This window comes from Sceloporus undulatus, chromosome 5 (assembly GCF_019175285.1).
Source record: "Sceloporus undulatus isolate JIND9_A2432 ecotype Alabama chromosome 5, SceUnd_v1.1, whole genome shotgun sequence".
In the NCBI taxonomy this organism is placed as follows: domain Eukaryota; kingdom Metazoa; phylum Chordata; class Lepidosauria; order Squamata; family Phrynosomatidae; genus Sceloporus; species Sceloporus undulatus.
In genome coordinates, this window is record NC_056526.1 from 24,227,817 (window position 1) to 24,244,609 (window position 16,793).

Here is a 16,793-nt window from a genome sequence, read left to right on the forward strand (position 1 = left end):
TACTGAATCATGTTGTTACTGAATTTGTGTTGCCATCTTTTTTTTTTAATGAAGTGCTCCCATCTTTAATAGCTATAATTCATTGAGAAACAGCATAGTCTGCTTTATGCTCTACTCATTGAATTTGGGCAGTGTAAATAATTTTGTTTCAGTTTGGGTGGTTCCCCCCCCCCCGCCCCGCCCCAAACTTACTCATATTTGCAAACTTCAAATTGTGGACAGAAAGTGGTTGAAGTTTTTAAAAAATCTGAATGTGGGAGAAAGCAAAGCTAACAATGCCCCTCCCCCCAAAAAAAAATTTGAGTTACATAGGCAAGTATGGCTCAACATACTATATGGTCCTATTCTCATAAAGTACATAATAATTTTAAAGGGATGTATAGAGGCTCCCTTGAGAAATTTCCTTAGCATTATCTAATGTTTTAACATTTTATCTTAGAATTCCTTGGCTCAGGATGTCACTTTAGAGATATAATTATCTTTTCTACATTCATCGATTGCTGTTAATTCATCTGTTGCTGGCAATTCTCAAAGCTGACTAGAATTTGAAATACTGTTTTTTTAAAAGTATAACGTCATTATTTGTATTTTTTTTATTATTATTATTATTATTATAAAAGGACATCTATACAACAAAAACAAAGGACAAACAAAGAAAAGACAGAAAAAAAAGAAAAAAAAACCCACATTCCTTTGATCATACACATATTCTATTCCTGTACAAATAACTTCTATATCTAGCTCTTAAAGACCTAACTACCTTAAAAAAAAACAAAAAACTTCCCTTCCTTTACTGGGGATATTGTGTGATAAGCATTTAATAGCTTAGATTTTGACTTTCTCATTTCCCACTTCATTGTAATATTCTCCCTTAGTATCATATTTGATTGTTATTCTTTCCTTTAAATTATAAATCTATACACACTTCTAGTCCTATTCTACTATATTCTCTAACATGGAACATTCATAATTTTTTACCATACATATAATCTAGAAATGATATACTAAACACGATATGCTAATATTAGTCTTTAAAGGCAATAACACTTCCTTCTCCTTTTTCTTTTTGAAGATATTTTATCACCAAAGCCCAGTCCTTTTTAAATTTTTCTGCATCGCCTTCTCTTAAACATATTGTCAGTATGTCCAGTTCCATTATTTCATAGATTTTTTTAATCCATTCTTCTTTAGTTGGTTCTTCCTTATTTTTCCATTTTTTTGCGTATATTATTCTTGCCGCTGAAGTTAGATAAAATACCAGTTTTCCTGCTTTATCTTCCAATTCTTTCTTCGCCATACTCAATATGTACAATGTTGGTTCGAAATCAATTTTGATACCTATAATTTTTTGTAATTCCTTGTGTATCATTGTCCAAAAAGTTTTTGCTTTCTTGCACTCCCACCACATGTGTATCATTGTACCCCTCTCTTTCTGACAGTTCCAACATATGTCTTTTGTCTTTTTGTAAATTTTTGCAACTTTTTCCGGCGTAAGGTACCATCTATATTGGATTTTATAGTATGCTTCTTTTATGTCGTAACTTAGAGTATATTTGATTCTCTTCCTCCAATTCTTTTCCCATTCTTCTAATAAGATTGGTTTTCCAAAATCCTGTGCCCATTTTATCATGTATTGTTTAATTGGTTCTTTCTCTGTTTCAAATTTTTGAATATATTTATATAATTTCGATATTCTTTGTTTTGTCCCTTGGAACATCAATTTTTCTATTTCTGTTTCCTCTGTTTCTATTTTTTCTGTCTTCTCATCTTTTTTATAACTCTCCACTATTTGTCTGTACAAAAACCAGTTATATTTAAGTCCTTCTTGTTTGATTTCCTCCGGCGTCTTTATTCTATATTGGTTTCCTTCTTTCCGCAGCAGGTCCTTATACGTTATCCATTTATTTCTTATCATTTTTTCCCTTCTGTAGAAAGCTTCGTTCACTGATGTCCATCTTGGGATTTTTGGAATTAAACGAGATTTAAGTTTAAGCCAAATTCGTATTAAAGATCTTCTCACGAAGTGATTTTTAAATTCTTTATTCACTTTTAGTTTATCGTAAATTAAATAAGCGTGCCATCCGAATTTTAAGCCGTATCCTTCTAGTTGTAACAGTTTTTCGTCCTTTAACGTTATCCAATTGCTGATCCAATCTAAACTACATGCATAATAATAGGTTTTTAGATTGGGGAAATTTAGTCCTCCTTGTTCTTTGGTTTCTTGAATATTTTTTAATCTAATTCGTGGTTTTTTTTTGTCCCATATAAACTTCAATAAGTCTTTTTCCCATGATTTGAAAGGGGTATCATTTGTGATAATAGGTAATGATTGGAAGAGAAATAACATTTTGGATACGATGTTCATTTTGATCGTTGATATTCTTCCAATCCATGATAGATTTAATTTGGACCACCTTTGTAAGTCTTGTTTTATTTCTTTCCACGTTGATTCATAGTTGTTTTTATAGAGTTCTGAGTTTTTCGTTGTGATGTTAATTCCTAAATATTTAACTTTTTTTTGGATTTCAAATTTTGAAATATGGGTCAGTTTTTCTTTTTCTTCTTTCGTCAGATTCATTACTAACATTTTTGTTTTTCTTTCATTTATTCTTAATCCAGCCAGTTTGCCGTACTCATTTATTGTTTCTAATAATATTTGTATATTTTCTAGTGGATCTGTCAAGGTTATTACCATATCATCTGCATATGATTTGATTTTGTATTCGTTGTTCTTAATTCTTATTCCTGTGATTTTATCTTCCCTCCTTATCATATTACTTAATACTTCGGAGACAGTAATATAAAGCAACGGGGACAGAGGACACCCTTGTCTTGTACCTTTATGTATTTTAAAGCTTTCAGTTGTATCTCCATTTATGATGATTTTTGCAAATTGAGTTTGGTAGATTGCCGAAATCCAATTGATAAAATTTTCCCCCAAATTCATTTTTTCCAGAGTTTTTATCATAAAGTTCCAATTTACATTGTCAAAGGCCTTTTCTGAATCGATAAATATTAAAGCTGCTTTTTGGTCTGATCTTTTTTCTAAATATTCAATCGTATCAATTATGTTTCTAATATTTTCTTTTAAGTGTCTATTTGGAAGAAATCCCACTTGATCGTTATTTATCCAGTGATTTAGTATTTTTTTGTATCTTTCTGCCAAGATTGCTGTAAATATTTTGTAGTCATTATTTAACAATGCAATAGGTCTAAATTTTGATGTTTCAAGGATTGTGTCTTCTTCTTTAGGGATTAATGTAATAAAAGATGATTTCCACGTTTCTGGAATTCCTCCCTTTATAATTTCGTTCATTGTTTCTTGTAGGGGTTTTGCAAGCGTACTCTCAAATTTTTTATAATAGCTAGCTGGGAGTCCATCTGGTCCTGGTGTTTTTCCCGTCTTTAATTTTCTGATAGCTGTTATTGTTTCCATTATTGTAATACTTCTGTTTAACTCTTCTTTTTGTTCTTGTGAAATCCGATTTATGTCTTGTCTTTCTAAAAATTCTACAATTATTTCTTCATTTATGTTCGATTGCGTAAATAGTTTTCTATAATATCCCAAAAAGACACTTTTTATTTGTTTATGGTCTGTAATAGTTTTGTCTCCTTCTTTTATTTTCCATATTGTTCTTTTTTCCCTTTTTTTTCTTAACTTCCATGCAAGCATTTTCCCAGGTTTATTTGCATATTCAAAATTTTTTTGTTTAAGATATCTAAGTTTCTTCTCCATTTCTTCTGTTAATAATATTGAAGTTTGTTTTTGAAGACATTGGATCTCTTCTTTAAGTCTTTCATCTTTTGGGGATTCCTTTAGTTTGTATTCTTTTTCCTTAATTCCATTTAATAGTTCCTTTAATTTGATTTCTCTTCTTTTTCTTTGTTCCGCATTTTTTTTAATAAAGAAGCCACGTATAACGGCTTTTGATGCATCCCAAACATTTTGAATTTTAACCTCATTATTCATGTTTTTTTGGAAGTAAAATTCCAATTCCTTCTTTGCCTGTTGTATTATCTTTTCATCTCGCAGTAGGAACTCATTTAGTCGCCAATTATATCCTCTGGGGATGTCTCTAATTTCCATTGTTATTGGATTATGATCTGATGTTATTTTAGGGAGACAATCTAATTTTCCAATTTTTGGTATTAATGATGTTGAGGTAAAAAACATGTCCAGTCTGGCCCAAGATTTGTGTACTTCTGAGTAATATGTATATTCTTTTTGTGTGCCCAATTTGACTCTCCAAACATCCATCAGTGATAAAGAATTTTTTAGTTCAAAAAAAGAGTTTGGCAGTTTTCCTTGTCCTTTTTTAATTTTCTTTTCTGATTTCCTGTCTACATCGGGATCCATAACGCCATTCCAGTCTCCCATAGCTATTATATGATCATATTCATATTGAGAGATTATTTTGTTGAGTCTCTTATAAAATTTGTCTTTATTATCATTTGGTGCATAAACTCCTACCAATAATGTTTTCCCCAATTGCCATCTTATTTCAAGTCCAATGTAGTGTCCTTTTGGGTCATTAAACAGTTCTTTAGCCTCAAATCTCTCATTTATGTAGATGACCACTCCTTTCTTCCTTTTTTCTCCCGCCGATATGAATTCTTTTCCTAATTTTGTATTGTGTAAATATTTTGTTTCTGTTTTTTTGATATGTGTTTCTTGTAGGCAATATACATCATATTTCAGTTTTGACAGATAATGATATATTTTCTTTCTTTTCTGGGGGCTATTCAATCCCTTTACGTTCCATGATATGCATTTAATGTTTCTATAATCCATTTTGTTTTTATATTTTAGTTATCTCTTTCTATTTTCCGCTGTTTTTTTTTTTTTTCCCCCCGGCCCTTCTTTTTAAATCAAACTCGTTGCGTTTGAATCCTGGGTCTCCTTGCTTCCGGTATCTTCCTCCTCTCTCTGTGTTCTTTCTAGTTCTTCTGTAAATTCTTTCGCTTTCTGCACTGATAATATTTTGATTCTTTTTCCTCTGTAATAGAAAGATATTCCTTCTGGGTTTTCCCATCTATATCTAATTTGTAGATCTCTCAATTTTTTGGTTAACATAGAGTAATCCTTCCGTTTTCTCAAAATTTGTCCTGGAATGTCTTTTAATAATTGCAATTCACAACCATCTACCGTTAGTTTTGTTTCAAAATGTCGTTGTATGACTTGTTCTTTCATTTGCGTTCTGACAAAATAAATTACAACGTCACGCGGTAATTTCTTCTGTCTTGCGATCCATGAGTTAATACGAAAGGCTTTATCGATTTCCAGTTCCATAAGCTCTTTATCTCTCCCGATGAATTCTGATAGTATTGTTGTCACATATTCGTATATGTCTTCATTTTCTTGTTCCAGTAATCCTCTTATTTTCAAACATCTATCTCTCATCTTCTGATCTTGTATTATTTTTTCCTCTACCAGTTCGTTTCTTTTCATTGTTTCTTCTTTAAGTTTTTCTTCCAATTCTTGATTCTTTTTCTCTAATTCTTTTACTTTATTTTTTACTTGTTTCATATCCGTTGTAAGTGTGATTAGTGAACTTGATAATTCTTGTATATCTGTTCTTATTTCCTGTTTTATTTCCCCTTTCATCCGCTCCATATCTTGTCTTAACTCTTCTTTATTTTTTGTCATTTCCTGTCTCATTTGGCGTATTTCTTCAAGTAATAACATATTGGTGTCCATTGTTTTTGGTTGGTCGAAGGAAGGTCTTCTTGGTGGTTGTTGTTGTTGTTGTATTTTTGTTGCTTGTAATCTTGTTGTTATTGACATATTGTTTTAGATTTCTTAATATCTTTGCTATATTTTCTTACTATAGACTTTCTATCTTATATTATAACTATTTACCTTTAGTACTTTAATAATTCCAAATACTTTTATAATATGTGTACTCTCTAACAATAAGTTCCTTTAGTAAGCCCTTATTTTCCAAGATATTTAGAAGAAGAAAGAAACCAATATTAATATTATCCAACTAATTCGTGTCTAAAACATCATACTTCTACATTTGTCAGTCAGTATATTTACTTCTATAAGGTATTTCCTATAAACTCAGAACTCACGCTTTCTTTCTATATCAGTTCAGTTAATTTAATTATTCTATTCCTTATATTTTTCTATTCTAAATTAGTTATATGTTATATATTATAGATTCAGTGAGGATCACACAAGTAAAGTTCTAATTATTCAGAATTTTTTCACCTTTTAAACCTTTTTTTTTTAAAAAAAAATTATTACAACATCCTATTTCTAAGTACATTCTTCTATTCTAAATAATTATTTCAGTTTTCCCCTTCTCTCCCACCAGGAGTCGCTATTTCTTTAGTTTTGAGATATTCTTATTTTAAACCACCGGAGGTCGCTGTTCCTCCTTTTTATATTTGAATGGTCCTTTCTTGAAAAGACTTTGTTGTCTATTGAACCGCTCTAGGCTTAATGCTTATCCACCAAGTTTTATTTCCTGTTTCCGGTTTCCACGTGTTGGATGGCCTTGAAAACGCCGAGGTACTCTTTATTTCCTCTACTACGAATGGACTTTATTTCCAAGTCTTTATTTCTCCCAAACTATTATAGTCTTTCTTTCCTTTTGCAATTCCCAGCTCTTTTTCCTACTTTCCACACCTCCGTCTGCTTCTTCGCAACACCTGTACTACTTCTCCTCCTCTCTAACCGACCTCCGTCAGCCTTCTCCAACCAACCCCGGTCTACTTCTCTACAGTCCTCGGTTCCTTCTCCTCCTCTCCGACCAGCCTCTGTCTGCCTTCCCCAGCCGGCCTCCTTCTTTCTCTCCGCGATCCTCGATTCCTTCCCCTCCTCTCCGACCGACCTCCGTCTGCCTTCTCCAACCGGCTCTCTCCCGCCTCTCCGCGATCCTCGGTTCCTTCCCCTCCTCTCCGACCGTCCTCCGTCTGCCTTCTCCAACCGGCCCTCTCCCGCCTCTCCGCGATCCTCGGTTCGTTCCCCTCCTCTCCGACCGACCTCCGTCTGCCTTTTCCCCTCCTCTCCGACCGACCTCCGTCTGCCTTCTCCAACCGGTCTCCGTCTGCCTCTCCGCAACCCTGTACTCCTTCTCCTCCTCTCCAACCGGCCTCCGTCTGTCCCTCCGCGGTCTTCGGTTCCTTCTCCTTCCTTTCTCTCCACCCAAGCCTCAGTCTGCCTTCTTTTTTCTCTGGGTTTCTCTCCTTCCTTTCTGTTACCTCATTTAAGAAGGAAGAACCTTTTTTCTCAGATCTCGTTTTCTTTGAGATCTGTTATTGTCTCTCTTTGAATGTTTCCACTTTACAGGTTATATTTTCTATAAGAATAGTATTTCTGTTGAAAGTTTCCGCTCCTCAGTAAAGGTTTTTATGATTGTTGTTTCTGTTTCCCTTTATTCCGATTTCATTAGTCTGGCGGGTCTGTGAGCCAATAATGGCGGCTCAGTGAGTGGCTGTGGCTGTCCGCGGTCACCTCTGTCCCTTACCCGCTTTTGTTCTTCTTCCGGTCTGGCATGGAGTCTTCCTAGATGTACTTCTAGACAGCACCTAGAAGGCATCTGCTAGGAGTGGTGTACAGGGACTTAATTCCTTCGGGAAAATACCCTGAAATTGTCCCCTTGGCACAGGGGAATCAGAGGGGTCCTCGAGGGTCAGAAGCCTGCCCCTGAAAACCATTATTTGTATTTTTTAAAAAGAAATTATGAGGAACACATTGCGTTTTTCATTGATGATGTTTCTAAAATGGAGAAAAGCCCCCAAATGGTCAAACATCCCCCCAATCACCCCCATTTTAGATGTAATGAGCAAATGTTACAATAAAAAGGTAATAATGTTGTAGGCCATTGTTTTATTTTGCAAACGTAATGTTGTATGCCTACTTTATCCTTAAACGGTAGTACATACTGTTACTGTGATTATCAAAGATTTAATCTTTTGTATTGGCTTTTAAGGAATGTTAGATGCCTGTATATTTTCAATGTGAAAAATAACGTATCAGTAATAAATACTAAAAGTAAATAACTTTCCCAAATAGAAAAGCTTTTTTTAAAAAAACAGATGATTAATGATTAACCAAAAAATGTGCTGCTTACAGCCTGTTCTCTGCTGACCATACTTAACAGTGTGTTATTCCTCATTTTTTAAACAAAGAAAATTGTAATGGTTTTTAAAAACAAACAAACACCTGCAATCCCCTCCACTCCTGGCCCAGTGGCTTGTAGTATTGTGTAGGTATAACTGGGTCTAAAGCAATTACCAGACTGCAAAATGAATTAAAATAAACTGCTGACAGCTCTGAAGTGCAGTGGGCTCCTCAAAGTGCTGGAACAGCTAATGAAACAACCATGGCATTGGAACAATACTAGGGAAATAATTCAAAAGAGGCATTGTAAGAGTGTTGCAGGAGTGGAACATGATGCAAACATAATGGGGAAAGTAGGTGTGTTTTTCAGCAGTAGGAAAGCACAGCATTTCTGCATAGTGTTATTCAGTTTTTGTTGAGCTGGTCACCAAACCAGAGATTCTTGATCACTTTTAGGATTGTATCCCCATATACTTAGTATGTGGTGGCTTAGTGATTAAGACACCAATTTTGACAATTGTAAGGTCAGAAAGTTGGCATTTTGAGACACTAGTGCTGAATGATGGGGTGAGCTCCCATCACTAATCCCAGTTTCTGCTAATCTAGCAGTTCAAAAGCATGCAAATGCAAGTAGTCCATAAGGGAAGACCAGGTTAGTGTGAATGTTTCCAAAGAATCTTTTCTTTTCATTGCACTACTGGGATTTATGTAGGGATACTGATTTGTCACTAGCCCTGACAGATTCTCTGGGTACTAGGGGATCTTTTGTAGCCTGTGAGTTGGACTGTGAAGACAGCCAAAAAGAAATCTTAGTGGGCCAGATTGTATCTTGTCTGAAGAGTACAGAAGGCAAGAGGCTTCCATGGGTGATTTAATTTCCATGGTAATTAGTTTCTTGCTCTGCCATCTAAACGGGCTATCTCCTGCCAGCAAAGAGAACTATTTGTACTTTCCTCTAGTTGTAAGGAAATTCTAGCTCATACTCAGTAATATCAAAAGCTGCAGAGAGAGATCTCTTCTGAATGATTGAAACTGAGGAAAGCAAGCAGAAATTTTGTATTTCAGGCCCACGCAATGTGTGACCCAAAGTCAAGTCCATCCATGATGTTTGTTGGCAGTGGTGGCTCCCGTGTTGGTGAAGAAGTGAATTTGCTCTGGGTTTTCTTCTGAATGACAGTATAATTTAGAGCCCTCCTTCTTTTCCTCCCCAAATCTTTGGAAATATTTGCATGGGGATAATTAAAATAACTTCCTCTACATATTACCTGAAATGGTGCAGTCCTCTTTACCTCTCTGTATCCTATTAGTTAATTCTGTCACCTATGTACACAACCCCTTGGCCCCATTTCTGCATATTCAAGGTTCATGAGACCTTAGTGAGAGAGGGGGTGAAAATAATATACATCAACCTCATGGTATATTCCTTTTGCCACTGAGGCTTAAAAGGAGCACACTTTGATGAGGTATGGTGACATAGGAGCATAATTGTAAGCATGTCTGCACAATTTGTCACTCACTATGGCAAAGTAGGCTACTTGGCAATTCCCTAGGTAAGCAGAAAAAAACATGTTACTAATTCCAAGACCTTATGGGTCTCCATACTTGGCTACTGTGCTGCATTTTTGACTTGGCAGATCATATCCTGTGGACATCTTGGGCAAGACCAGTTTGACTGGATCAGTTATTTATCTTGGTAGATGGCAACTTCTTTGGTCCTAGTATTCTAACTATATATAGTAGTAGATTAAGAATTTGATGAACTCTGCTTTTTTCAATTGTTTTTCAGTAAGTGTGTGTGTGTGTGTTTGTGTATGTATGGGACACTCATACACAGAGAGAGACACAGAGATGCTCATAGTGGGTTCCAATACCAGGTTGAGAGTTTTTATTGCACGATGAACCACAAGATGTGTTGGCTTGCTTTAAATTGATGTTTAGGCATTAGATTTCTTCCTGCAGTGATTTTGAGGTTGAACAGCAGGCAAGATATTGGCCCTTCAGGAACCATATTTGGACTATGAATTTGCAGGCATGCAAGAAAGCATTCCAGTGCATCTCTGGACTGCCATTTACCCTGAAAAAGAAATGGGCTTGATATTTACCAGACTATACACTAGGGAGCTCCTTATTGCCGTTAAATTAATTACAGGAGCTTTCCTGTTAACCCCTTTGTGCCAGGAGGCACATCTTCTCTTTCGGACAAACTAATTAATTCATGAGCAGTGAGAAGCAATAAGTCTTGGCTGGGGAGAGCCCCCAGAGGATTCATTTGTATTTTTAGGAGCTTTTTGGTTTAAATATCAGACTGCTTGCACACAATATCAAGGGCATTGTCTGCTGTGGCACAGCTAATCAGCTAAGGGTCAATTAAGCAGTTTCCTTGTTTGATTGACATGAGAAATGGCAAAAGGGAATCTTATATACAAATCTTGGAAAATTTACTATTTTGGAGTGCAATCTCCAAATAGCTACTGGCTGTGGGGGCTAGGAAGCTGTAGTCCAAAAAAGTAACTTTTCCATATGTTGTTTCAAAGGTCAGTTTCTTCATGGCTTCAGTTTTCATCTGTCTGACTGATGGTTTATATAACTCTTCCCAAATTATATGACCAATGGCTGACTAGCTGTTCTCAAGCATGGATCACAGTTTTATGATAGGTTTCTTGTAAGCTGAGTTGTCACAGAAAACCATTATCTCTCTAATTTGATGGGACATTTCCTTCTCCACTCGCAAGGTATTACTAGAGATTTTTGGTGGCATGCCACACATCCAAAGTTATCCTTCAAATTATGCACTCCTTCAAGGGAAAATGCGTATTGCATTAGTTAAAGTGGACATATGAGAGAATGTGTCAAGTTGTTTTGGCCAACTTTGCTCAAGTCTACAACCCTCCAGATATGTTGGACTACAACTACTGTCTTAGCACCCAAACCATGCCGAATGAAGGAAATGAGTATATACTGTAGTCTAAAGCTGTGTAAGGTGGGCAACCCTAGCTTAGAGTGCTGAGCTAGGATTGTTTGTCATCACTTGAGCAGACATATCCACACATGGCTGTATTTCAAATACCTGTCCTGTCTCTAATTCCAAGCTTTGGAGAAACTTGAGAGTCTGCAGACTTGGTTAGAGTCTGTTAGCCTAACCCCTTTTATAATTTATAGTATATTCCATCATTCCATTAAACATAATGCTCCAAGGATCTAGCTACAAAAAGTAAAGATAAAAAAGCAGAGTTACATTTAAAACTTGAAAACATGTCAAATAAGAAGAAATAAGAGCACCCACCAAAATAAAACCTATGTTGGTAGCAAATCAGCTGCATTCCTAAAAGCCACCTTACCTTCCACAGTTGTTGTGAGGATTAAATAGGAAAGAGAAATTGCTCCATACATTAGCCTGATCTTCTGGGAGGAAGTGTGAGATAAAGAAAGATATAGCTACCTAGCTGGCTAGGCAGAAATGGCCACATTTATTTTCACGTTTACAGTTTTATCACATTTTCCCCAACCCTTCTGCCAAAGTACTCAAAGTAATAGACATGGGCCTATCACAACAACTTTTTCTGGCAGGTTAAGCTGAGAGATATTGGTTTGACTGAGACTATTCAGTGCATTTCATGGATGAACAGAAAACTGAACCCAGGTTTGTTCAGTTCAGTCTTCTTTCAACACTCTACTTGTTGTCCTAGTAATCTCCCTCTTTCTTTGTGTGTATATGTGTGTGTGCAAGTGTGTATGCGTTTCTCTTTGGTCTAGAAATTGCTTCTAAGAAAAATTATTATAATGATTTCCTATGTTGCACCTAACACAGGAAATTGGGATTATTTTAAAGCTTTTTTTAAAAAAAATTATGATGGTGATTTTATTGGTTTCACGGTCTATCAGCAGCTGAAACTGTTATGAGGTGTGCATTTTAGAGATCATATAACATGGCTCTTACAAGAATTGCACTGGATACTAGTTTGCGCAATTTGAGGCACTGGTTTAGACTTAAAAAACCTTGCTTGGAGCCAGGATATCTGAAAGATTGCCCCCTCCCATATGAGCTTACCTGAAGTTTGAGATCTCCAGTGGAAACTCTGTTGCTTGTCCCACCAACCCACAAAATTAAGTTGTTGGGTAGACATGATGGGGCTTTCTCTGTAGCAGCACCCCAACTGTGGAATGCCATCTCAAGGAATGCCTTCCCAACCTATCTATTACTTTTTCCAATGGACAGGTAAGGCCATGTTGTTTCACATGGCTTTGGGTTTTCAAAACCAAGGGTTGCAGCTCTCACACTTTTAACTGTGGTTTTAATTTTTCTAAAGGAAGTTTTAAGTTGGTTATATATTGAATGTCTAAGATGTTTTCATCCATTGTACATCATTATGGGATCCCTAGTGGTTTGAGGAATGATAAACAGATGCTTTAAACAAAATAAATGCAATAAAATAATTTGTTTTTATTTCTTTTTAGACATGTATATTAGCCTCCCTGAGTGGAAGGTAGGATAAAATAATAATAATAAATGAATAATGCTCTAGATCCAGAGCATCATCCTACCACTGGTCACTTAGGGGTAGCTTCAGTTCATTATATTCATTCTTGTTAAAAGTAACACCCCAGGCTCTTTTCCTCACAGATCACATTTTTTGTTTTTTTAGCACACAACTGGGATTCCTCCCATTAGAACTTTAATACTTCCCATTGTGATTTTCTCAGCCAGAGCTAATGTTCTGTTGTTGAATTGTCAGCAGCAGCTCTTTTATCAAAGGGTGAGAAAGAGAGAATTGAGAGAAAACTCAGGTTGTTTATAGGACAAATTTTCATGTTGAGTCAGGTATGTTTAGTGCAGATGTCTGCAGTGAATGCATTGCAATTAACCCCCTTTCCCTGTTCATCGCAGAGGTGGGAATTGTGCAGCCCTTCAGATGCTGTTGAATTGCATTTCCCAGCATTCTTCGCCTGGGGGGGGGGGCTAGAGTAGTCTCACACCTGTTTCAAAGAAATAATGCAGCAGTTGGGAAGCCTCCCAAGTGCTTCATTTCTCTTTCTTTCTTTCTTTCTTTCTTTCTTTCTTTCTTTCTTTCTTTCTGCAGCAGTTGGGAAGCCTCCCAGCTCCCCACAACATGCTGCCTGATCTTTCTTTCTTTCTTTCTTTCTTTCTTTGTGAGAATGGGATCAACATTACTGATTGTATTTCCATATCACTCTCTAGAGTGCCCTATTGCAATTGGAACCTTGTAAGTTTTGGTTATGATGGCTGGGACATTCTGGGACCTGTAGTTTAAAAAAAAACAACAGTCTTTCCCAGCTCTGCTGGAATGTATGCACATTTTTGTAAGTTTGGCTGTGCTGACAGGCATTTTCAGGTCTCTTCATCCAAAAACCTAACTTTTCCTAACACTTCTATGCTTGATTTGTGTAGGAATTGTGTAAATATGCATGTTTTGCAAGTTTGGCCATGCTGGTTGGGGCAAAGTGGGATCTGTGGTCAAAAAAAGTAACCTTTCCTAGCTCTACTAGTAACAGACTAGTACAGGATTTTGTGTGTACGTGTATGTGTGGATTACTGATTAATATGGTATTTCTTTTGTTTGGCAAATAGATTTCTGTCTTCAGTTGGTTCAGCATGCCACATATTACTGGCTCTCCGCAAGATGTAATGAGGTTAGGTTGGAAGAATAATATGGAATTAATAAACAGTGCTAAAGCCTCACTCCTGGCTGGATATTTTACAAATTAAGTTTTAAGAGTGCAGTTTTGTTCTTTAGAGAATTCTTCCTCAAGCTGGTGCTTTCCAGATGTTTTGCATTATAACTCCCATAATGCCCAATCATTGTCCATGCTGCCTTGGGCTTGTGAGAATTGTAGTCCATAAGGTGTGGAGAGACTCTTTGGAGATGCCTGCCTTACAGAGCAGGCAAGGGCACAAAGTGAAGAGTTATTGTTGAAATATTGGCGGGCTACACACCGCCGCTTTGCGGCGGTCTGCCGCCGCCGCCAGAAGGTCCGCGGGGGAGCCGGAGCCTATAGACGGCCCGACTCCCGCGCGGACCGAAAAAAGAAGCTCCAAAATGGAGCTTCTTTTTGCGTCGCGTTTGCGACGTAGCGAGGCGCCAGGGGCGCGCTCGCTACGTCAGCAGCAGCGCGACGCGTCTGGACGCTATGCGTCCGATGCGTAAAGATGGCGGCGCCCATGTAGAAAGGGCGCCGCCATCTTGTACGGACGGAGTCCGTAATAGGACATGGGGCGTCTAAAAGAGACGCCCCTTTTTTAAAATGGGACGTCCGGAGGACGTCCCAAATGACCGTGCAGAAAGCCCCAATGAATGCCTTACTCTGAAGTGAAGTGAAGAACTTCCTCAGTCAGTACATAAACTGTGGAAATCACTTTTAAAAAGCTGGAGAGTATGGCTACCAATGTGGTTTATAGTTTTTAAAAAATAGGACAAATTCATGGGGTATTAAGTCTAGCAGTCATGATGGAGAGATACTATCTCCAGTATCAGAGGCAGCATGCCACTCAATATCAGTTGCTGGGAAACCTAACTGGGAGGATCCTATTGCACTCAGGTACTATTTAGGTGTTGCACACAAGACCAGTTGTTGGGGGTCCCATAAGACAGGTAGCTGTTGCACTCAGGTCTTGTTTGGCAGGCCTTTGCTCAGAACTTGAATGACTCTTCTTATTTTCATTTCATATATTCTTTAATATGTGAGTCTTTCTTACTTTCCTTTCTTCACATGGTCTCTCTTTCATGCAGATCCTCATAGAATGATAGAGTTGGAAGGGGTCCCATAGGCAGTTGAGTCCACACAGACAACCTGCTCAGTACAAAAATTCCAGCTAGATCATCCATGTTTCCCTACACTCACACTCGCACATGCACATACACATTATTTATAACAATTTAGTCCACAAACCTTGTACAATGTGGTGTCACCAAACCCTAAATAGTCACTGATGAAGTGTGGGAGGAAAGAAGCGAAAAACAGATTTGCCATCTCAGAAAATAACTCTATAAAAAGATGTTGTAGAAAGTTCCATATTCTCCTTTCTTGGCTTCCACACTGAAAAGTACTTATTCCCAAAAAAGTAATCATTCTAATTGTCAGCTCTTCAAATGCAAATTTGAGTGCTCTCTGCTTCATACATCATCTTTGGGAAGAAAGAGCCTCCAATTATAGCTTTGCTGACAATTTCATTGGTGATGAATGAGGCCAAACACAATTCAGCCAGCTTTTCAATAGCTCGATTTTACTTGTTAGTGTTGAGAAGCAAAACTTCATGTCAGTAAAAGGAAGCAGATATGACTGTTAGAGATGCATGTAGTGAGTGCCTATGGGCTCTCACCTGTCCATCATGTTATGGGTGGAAGACCCATGAATAACATGATGAGGAACTTAAAAACAACCAATTTTTATTTCAAACTATTTTCTTTGAATATGTCATTTAATGAGGACTAAGCTCTGAAACATCCTGTCTTTTTCTCCAGCACATTGTAATAGGGCCATAATTAAGCAGAGCCAAATTCTACATGCAGAACAGAGTAAGAAATTGTGAATTATATCTGCTTATTGTGTGCATAATTTATTCCATTGGCAATTTCCATGCTTTTTGTAGAAGTTAGAATATGGCGGGGGAGGGCTGCTCTGTTCCTGTTAAAGGATTGCTTATTGGATGAGGATCTATAACCTTCAGAAAGCAGACCCGCTTTGGACCTACTAGGGTCCAGGAGGAAATGGGGCTCACAAGGGGGATGGCTGAAGGATTCACTCTCCTGAGTAAATTGGCACTTCCCTAACTAGAAGGAGTGTGAAGCTGCAGCAGAGTGTAAGTGAGGAATTCCATGGCTGGAGGCCTTCTGCTAATAGTCTCTGATCTGCTACAACTGTGTCATGGGTGAGGAGTTAGCTGTGTCTGTACAAGTTGTTGGTGGTAGCAGCAAGAGTTGCTAGAAACAACATGCCCATAGCTGATCTTGCATTCTGGATGTATCTCTGACTCTTTAGCATATGAGCATACTAAGGCTTTTCCTTAATAAAAAAACAAATGTAAGGATTTAGGCTGAGATCCATAATGTTCTGCCAGTGTACTTCCATACTACCCTATTCTCTTCCATCACAAACATCATTTACTATGCTGGGATGGATCCCCATAGGCATTTCACAACTAGGCAGGTCAGGATAGCACTTGGGCAGTGTATGGATGTCGTTTTTCACCTGTGTTTTTTCCCCAGCCAATGGGGGCAGGCTGGGATTGAACTCTCGTGGATGGGAAAGATCCAATGTATTGTTTTTAAATACTGTATGTTGTTAGCCATATTTATAGTCTCATTATATTAGCCATATTTAAAGCTTCATTGTTGATAAAAAGGTGGGATATAAGTGAACCTCTCCTCCCCCTTCCTCTTTCTTATGGGATATTGGACAACAAACTGTGTGTGTGTGTGTGTGTGTGTGTGTGAGAGAGAGAGAGAGAGAGAGAGAAAGCGTACTATGACTCATCAACTCAGTACTCTGTTTCTATTATTTACACTGGTTCTTTTTAATGCTCTATTTCCTGTTACATCAGCAAATACGTGATACCAAAAATAAAACATTTAGAAATAAGGATGCACTTTTTGGTCTTAGACTTCCAGGAGCCTGAGAGTTGGTACATATCTTGGGGAAGAGAGGTAGGTCATTGAAGGGACAATGTAGCTGCCAGGTCAGTACATAACTCTATATCAAGACGAAT